The sequence below is a fragment of the Macrotis lagotis genome, chromosome 2 (genome assembly GCF_037893015.1).
Source record: "Macrotis lagotis isolate mMagLag1 chromosome 2, bilby.v1.9.chrom.fasta, whole genome shotgun sequence".
NCBI lineage: Eukaryota > Metazoa > Chordata > Mammalia > Peramelemorphia > Peramelidae > Macrotis > Macrotis lagotis.
The window spans coordinates 142,752,837-142,760,492 of record NC_133659.1 but is presented as its reverse complement, the minus strand read 5'-3'; the positions used below and the strand labels follow the sequence as shown (position 1 = coordinate 142,760,492).

The following is a 7,656-nucleotide window of genomic DNA, read 5'->3' as shown; positions in this document are numbered from 1 at the left end:
ACTGGAATTTATTTACTTACATTTGAAGATGAAGAAAACGATTACCAATGCATAGATGATCATTACATTTGTCTTTTGAGTTAATGGAGAATAGGAATATGTTCATGCCCAGTCCTAATATAAGGAAATTTAAGGAACTATGTTTCAATAGCTCAAAAGCAGCATCTACTTCTAATTGTCAATCACTCCACTATTTCAGCTTAACCATGAACATTTTAATGCCACAACATTGGGGTCAAGGGTGTAATGTGTCCCTGAGAGACTGCACACAGTTGTTCAATTACCATGATTGGATCTACTAGAACAATTCTGTCACTAAACCAGATATACTTGCCTCCAGAACAATCTTTGCTATGAAGGATTTGACAGAGTTTATGGTAATGATTCTGATGACTGCAAGTGAAGCTAACTTCTATGAATAAAAATTTATGCCAGGAAATGCATGCTGTGAAATGAGTAGGCTATAAGTGAACAAAGAAGTCTTCTCTTGCAGCAAGTTCATTTCTACAAATTGCAAAAGGTCTCTGAGGGCAATTGTCATTTCTTCTTACTTATACCGGATGCATTAACCCAAATCAGAAACAGGAATTGCCTTTTCCCTTAAGTGAAATGACCTAAACCTTCTGCCAGTGGAAAATGAAAGGAAACACATTAGGGACTTATTAGTCAAGAGTGGGAAAGTATAACACATCTAATGCTTATTTGGAACATTTCTTGGGAAAAATTAAATCCCCTTTGTAAAACTAATGTTTGATAATTTATCATCTTCCTCCCATGTGAAAGTAAGAAAAGAGTTTCTAAAAATTAACAAATACATTGAAGATGCAGTTGTAGGAAAACATTAATGGGATACAGCATTGTAAATCGTTACATTAAAGTCAAGTTAAGAAAATAACACATGGCCAGAATTTGGAAAGATACTAGGTCAGTTCAGAATGATGATAAAAAACATCAAGCCTTAAAGAAATGCAATGAATTGAATGAGTATATGAATAAATAGAACACTTAATAAGTGATTACTGTATGCAAAACAGTTCCATCTTTCAAGTAGCTTATTCCAATAGGGAAGATGTTACTTGAAGATTTTGACCACGAGAGAGATTAAAAAAAAAGTTCCATGGTATATATAAAGTGCATCAGCAAAGCATATGTTACTGTTACATCTTTGATTATTTTCATTGAAAAAAATTCTATCAGTTTCAGATATTGAACCATTTGAAAGTGCTAAGAATTATGATAGCAAGAATTTTCTTTCTGGGAGCTACTGCTATAGCACCCATAAGAAGAGTTGCTAGGGTTCATCTCCATAGTATTTGTTTCCTTGACTGATAACTTGGACTTTAAGCAATGCTTTTAGGCTCAGGAACCTTAACTGTCTCCATCAAGATCTAAAGAAAGACAGTAGTCAACATGATGGCCTGAAACATAGGACTTTCTGTCTCTACTTCAGAGTTTCTTGCTGCCACCACTGGCTTACTTACTCTATTTGAACAATGATTTTTGTTTCATGAATTTTTTTCAAAGAACACTACAAGGGGTTTATTTATATAAGAAAAAAAGGCCCATTAGCTTCAATATCTAGACTAGACTAATTATGTAAAGAACAGAATTTAATAACCTGAATACAATCAGTTTGCTGGTAAAAACATTTTGATAATTTGAAATATTTTTGAATGTACCCATTCCTCAGCTTTAGAAATTTGAAACAATTAAGCCCATTGAAAAAGATAAATGTCCTAAGAATACCCTTATATGACATGATGCAAGGATTTTAACCATAAAATAATCCATTTTAAAAGATTTTACTATAAAACAACAGCCTTTTAGATTGGCCAAGATGAGAAAAAGGGGAAATGATCAATGTGGCAGAGGTAGTGGAAGGATTGGGACATTGATACATTGCTGGTGGAGTTGTGAAGATACTCAACCTTTCTGAAGAACAATATGGAACTATGCTCAAAGAGCAATAAAAATGCTCGTTTCCTTTGACTCACCAATTCCAATTATAAGTCTATATCAAAAAGAAATTATAGAAATTGGGAAAAGTCCTACATGTTCAAAAATATTGATAGCAACTCTTTTTGTAGTGGCAAACAACTGGAAACTGAGGGGATGGCCATCAATTGTGGAATGGCTAAACAAATTATGGTACATGAAAATTATGAAATATTATGGTTCTATAAAATCTATAAATGGTCAGACTCTAGAAAAGCATGGATCTAATGCTGAATAAAAGGAATAGAACCAAGAGAATGATGTACACATTAATAACAATATTGTGAGATAATCAACCTTGATAGAAGCAGTTCAGAGAGCTAACCAAAACAAAAAGAAAAGAAAAATCAACCCTTCAGAATCTGATGAAAATTTTATAAAAATTATCCCTTACATATCTCTTTCCTTTAATCTTACTTTCTCCTACTAAAATGAAAATTATGTAAACCTGTTTATCTGAAATATGTATGTACAATGCAAACCTAACTGTTCACCACTGAGGGGAGGGGGTGGGAAGGGAGCGTGGAGGAAATTTTAGAACTTAAAAATATACATGTACATATGGATGAAAATAAATAAATAAATAAAATTTAAAAGTAAATTAATTTTTTTAGGTTTTTGCCAGGCAAACGGGGTTACGTGGCTTGCCCAAGGCCACACAGCTAATTAATTATTAAGTGTCTGAGACCAAATTTGAACCCAGGTATTCCTGACTCCAAGGCCAGTGCTTTATTCACTACACCACCTAGCCGCCCCTAAAATAAATTAATTTAATGAAGGATTTCAATCAAAAAATTTTATTGCTACATTTGACCAAATGATAAAAGCCAAGCATGATCATTAAAACACCTGTGTATAGAATCTTAAGCTGTACTTAGTTGGAGAATTTGACTTTTCTCTTTGCTATATAGTTTGAGAGATGTATGTGTCTGTGTATATGTATGTGTATGTCTCTATATGTGTGTGTGTAAAACAGAGGAAAAATGAGAGAGAGAGAAATTTGTGGGTTCATTGGAACTTAAGAATGTTTTCTCAGAACAATGTTTAGAGATATAATTTTTTGAGTGTTCTTATATTTTTCCAATTAAAGGAAAAAGAGTTTTCAACATTCACCTTTTTTGATAAGTTTAGAGTTCCACATTTTTTTATCTCTGTCTTTTCCCTCCCCTTAACAGTAAATAATATGATTTAGGTAATACATGTACAATCATTAAAACATAGCGATTTACAAAGGAAACCAATTATTACAAAATAGGTGGTGTTTTTCCTAAGTTCAGAGACACTAAAAACTACCTGTACATACAATGAGTATGGGAGAAAAAGCAGAAAATGGTGCAATAAGATGATGGTCTCACCTTAGCTCTCCACCAAATCCCTCCAAAGAGCTTTAAATAATGACTTGTCTAAACAAATTCTAGAGGATCATATAAAACAAGAAAATTTGAAAGATCAAGCAGAAACGTCTGTTGACTAGTATGAGAGAGGGGAACTGTCCAGGACTGAAAAAGACCCAGCAAACCAGGAACAGATCTTGGGGCAACTGAATCAGTGAATGAAGTGGCAGTTTCCAGACCTCTATGCCTACAGATCCTAGAGACAACTTAAAAGTTCTGCAGGAAAGGTCAGCCTCATCTGGGTGAGAATGAAGCACAACACAGAACAAAAGACACCACCATGGCTGCAGACTCAGCAAATCAGGAGTAGATCTTGAAAGCCATGTAAAGAGCAGTGACTGCAGCTGCTACTGGTATTCTTAGCCAACTGAAAGTAGGAGACTCAAATGACTGGTCAAAAAGAGATTACAGAGGTCTCTTTGAACTCTGTTGCTTCATTCATATTTGTTCCTGGGTAGCACTCCCGGGTGACAGTACCACTAACACACTAGAACTTGGAATCCCAATGGAAAGGGGCCCCTCTTCACAGTTCCAGGTCAGAAAAGAGTGCTTGTGATAATTCACAAACTAAAACTTAGAGCAAGACAAGAGTAAACACATTTCTTCTTGGATCATGCCACCTTGGAAGAAATGAAAACTTATATATTCCTAGAGATATTTTTGAAAACAGCTGCACAAAAACTCCAGAAACTTGGGACAGTGTGTCCTCCACCCTTAAAGCAGCACTCTACTTTACCAAAGAGTTAAAAATTCAAAGTAAAAGGCTGAGGAAAGTGAGAAAAGAATCAAAAGAATAATCTAATGATAGACCATTACTATGGAGACAAAGAGGATCAACACATACACTGAGAAGATAGCAAGGTCAAAATCATCCAAAAACCTCCAAGAAAAAATATTAATTGGTCTCAGGTCATGGAAGAGACCAAAAAGGATGTTGAACAACAAGTATCAGAGGGAGAGGAAAAATTAAAAAAAGAGAAATGAGAGTGATGCAAGAAAATCATGAAAAAAATGGGTTAACAGCTTGGTGAAAGAGAAAAAAAAATTGCCAAAGAAAATAACACCTTAAAAATCAGACTAGGCCAAAAGCTTAAAAGGAGTATAAAAACCATTGAGGAAAAGAATTCTCAAAATGTGTCTGAGACCCAATTTGAACTCAGGTCATCCTAACTCCAGGGCTGATGCTGTATCCACTGTGCTTCCTAGATGTCCAGGCCAGGTCTGATTTTATGGGGGTTGGAATATCACAGTCTGGAAGGCAAAAAACTTGGTTTACAACTGAGAATCAACTACCTAGCAAAACCAAACATCCTGTTTCTGGGGAAAAGATGAGCTTTCAATGAAACAGGGGACTTTCAAACTTTCTTACTGAAACAACCAGAGCTGAACAGAAAGTTTCATTTTCAAATACAGGTGAACCTTAGAGAAGTTGGACAAGGACTAACTATGAGGAACTTAATGATATTGTACTGTTTGTATGCCTCCATGGGAAGAAGATACTGATAACTCATATGAACTTTCTCATTTATAAGAGCAGTTAGAAGGAGCACATACAGACAAGGCACAGGAAGGACTTGAATACAATGGTATAATATGTAAATAGATAGAGTCAATGGGTGATAAAGGAAAGTACTAGGAGGAAGAGAAAGGAGAGGAAGAAGGGGCTAAGATATTTCACATAAGAGTGAAGACAAAGTTTTTTCAATGGAGTGGAATGGGGGAAGGCAAGGGGGGGGGGACAAGTGAACCTTCATTCTCATCAGAAATGGCACAGAAAGCAAATAAAATACACACTTAAAAGGGTATAGAAATGCATCTTACCCTAGAGAAAAATGAGAGGGAAGGGATGGGATATGGGTGAGTGGGGAGAAGGGAGGAGGAGTGGTGATAGAAGAGAAGGAAGATCATGGGAGAGGGGATTCAGATACAACACAATTTTAGACAGGGACAGGGTGAATGGAGAGAGAGAATAGAATGAATGAGAGTGGGGAGGAATAGAGTGGAGGGAAATACAGCTAGTAATAGCAACTGTGCGAAAACTATTGAATCAAGTTCTCTGCTGGTTATGATGGGGAAAGCAACTCATCCCAGAAACAGAACCATTGGAATCTGAATACAGAATGAAGAACTTTTTTTTCTCACATTATTCTTGAAGTTCTTCATCATTTTGGGGGAAAGTGGAGTTTGTCTTTACCCTCACAACAAGAGTAATGTAATAAAATAAAATAAATAAACAAAAAAGAAAAACTGAAAAAAATAAAATCAATCATTAGACAAAATAAATGACCATAGCTAACAGAACATTTGGTCTTCAAATGCAAGACTCGAGAACAATAAAAAAGTAAATATAAAAGGGAACTCAAAAGAAACTTTATAAAGTTAAACATTTGACATTCTCTCATGGAAAGATGATATTGTAATTTATAAGACCTTTCTCCTTATTAAGGAAGGGGTGTTATATTCTGTGACTTTGATAATGTTGCTAAATAATTTCTAGTAGTTTTTAAGGTGCTTGTCTAGGGTTCTCTATGTGTACCATTATATCATCTGCAAAGGTAGAGAATTTTGTTTCTTCATTACCAATTTTGATTCCTTTAATTTCTTTTTGTCCTCATTGTTAAACTAACATTTCTAATATGATATTGAATAATAGTGAGCATTCTTGTTTCACTCATGGTCTTAGAGGAGAAAAGTAAATTTTTTTTTGTTGTTTTTTTTATATTGTTTTGTTTTGTTTTTATTTTTTGTTTTTGCAAGGCAATGGGGTTAAGTGGCTTGCTCAAGGCCACACAACTAGGTAATTATTAAGTGTCTGATTATTATTATATATATTATATATATTATATTATATATATTATATTATATATATATTATATATATATATTATATATAATTATTAAGTGTCTATTTCTTTTTTTTATTTTATATATTTATTTTTAAAGGTCAACACTTATTTAGACAACTTAAATATATAGTTCCAACAGAAATAGTCCAACAAAAACAGCAACTGTCTCTTAATGTGTTCTCACATTCAGACACTGGCTGGGATCATCCGAGTTCTTTGATTTAAAAAGAATTACTTTATTAGTACACATCTTTCTTATCTGCAATGTAATCTACAATCTCTTGTGGACACATTAACTTTTCAGCATCTATGTCAGGAATTTCAAACCCAAATTCATCTTCCATGGCCATTATAATTTCTACTTGGTCCAAACTATTCAAGCCCAGGTCTTTCATGAAATGGGAAGATACTGAAAGCTTTTCTGGGTCAATCTTATCATATAGTTTCAAAACATAGAGGACACGGTCCTTAATGCTTTCCAGTGTCAGAGGGGGCACATCACTATATCGGCGGCTCAACTGTAGGGATATTCCTGAAACCTGCCTGTGAGCAGGGGCCAGGCCTGTCCCTTCTGCCCTGCCGCCGCACACCAGGCTGACCCCAGTGGCCGAAGCCAGGCGAGCGCGGGGCCCCGGGGTCGGGAGGGCAGGCTGGGGACACAGGCGGAGAGGACACAGGCCACCATGGCTACGCCGACCCAGAGTGCCCCGCCTGAACTCAGGTATTTTTGACTCCAAGGCCAGTGCTCTATCCACTGTGCCATCTAGCTGCCCCAAAAGTAAAATTTTAATTTTATTTCTCTAAGGATTTTTGGAGGATTATATTTTCTTTCACAATTTGGAACTCAAAGTCTTAAACAACTAATGTTAAAATAGTTTTTTACATAAAACTGAAGGAAAATAAAATAATAAATATTTTAAAATGAAATAAAGAGATACCATACTCAGGTATGGTAATACCTAAGTCCTTGGGGATCCAGTTTGTGGGTCATCAGATAGTTACAGGAAGATCCAGGAAAAGGTTTCACAGAGAAGAGAATATAAAAAAGAAGAAAATGATAAATATTGCCAAAAGTTGCAAGGAGTTAAAGAAGAATGAAGATTGAGCAAAGGTCATTAGATTGGACAATTAACAGATTATTTATTACTCTGGAGACAGTAGTGTCAGTTATATGCAGAGGGTTTAGAATCAAGTGAGAAGAGAAGAAGTAAAACAGATAATGCATTTTTTTTCTTTTAAGAAATGAATCTGAAATAGAAGAAGAGAGAAACAAGATAAAAATTACCAGATTGCATTGGATTAAGTAAGTACTTTTAAGCTTGGGTAAATCATGTTTGTATTTGTAGACAGCATGGAAAAGCAAAGTAGACAAAGACTAAAATTAAAATGAAGCTGACAGAGGAAGCTGTTGAAGAAGCTAGA

The 7,656-nt window shown here is 35.1% G+C and overlaps 1 pseudogene; it reads right to left on the bottom strand.

The window, feature by feature from the left end:
• Positions 1-6,326: 6,326 nt before the first annotated feature.
• On the bottom strand, positions 6,327-6,919 carry LOC141511192 (acyl carrier protein, mitochondrial pseudogene; annotated as a pseudogene).
• Between the last annotated feature and the right edge of the window lie 737 nt (positions 6,920-7,656).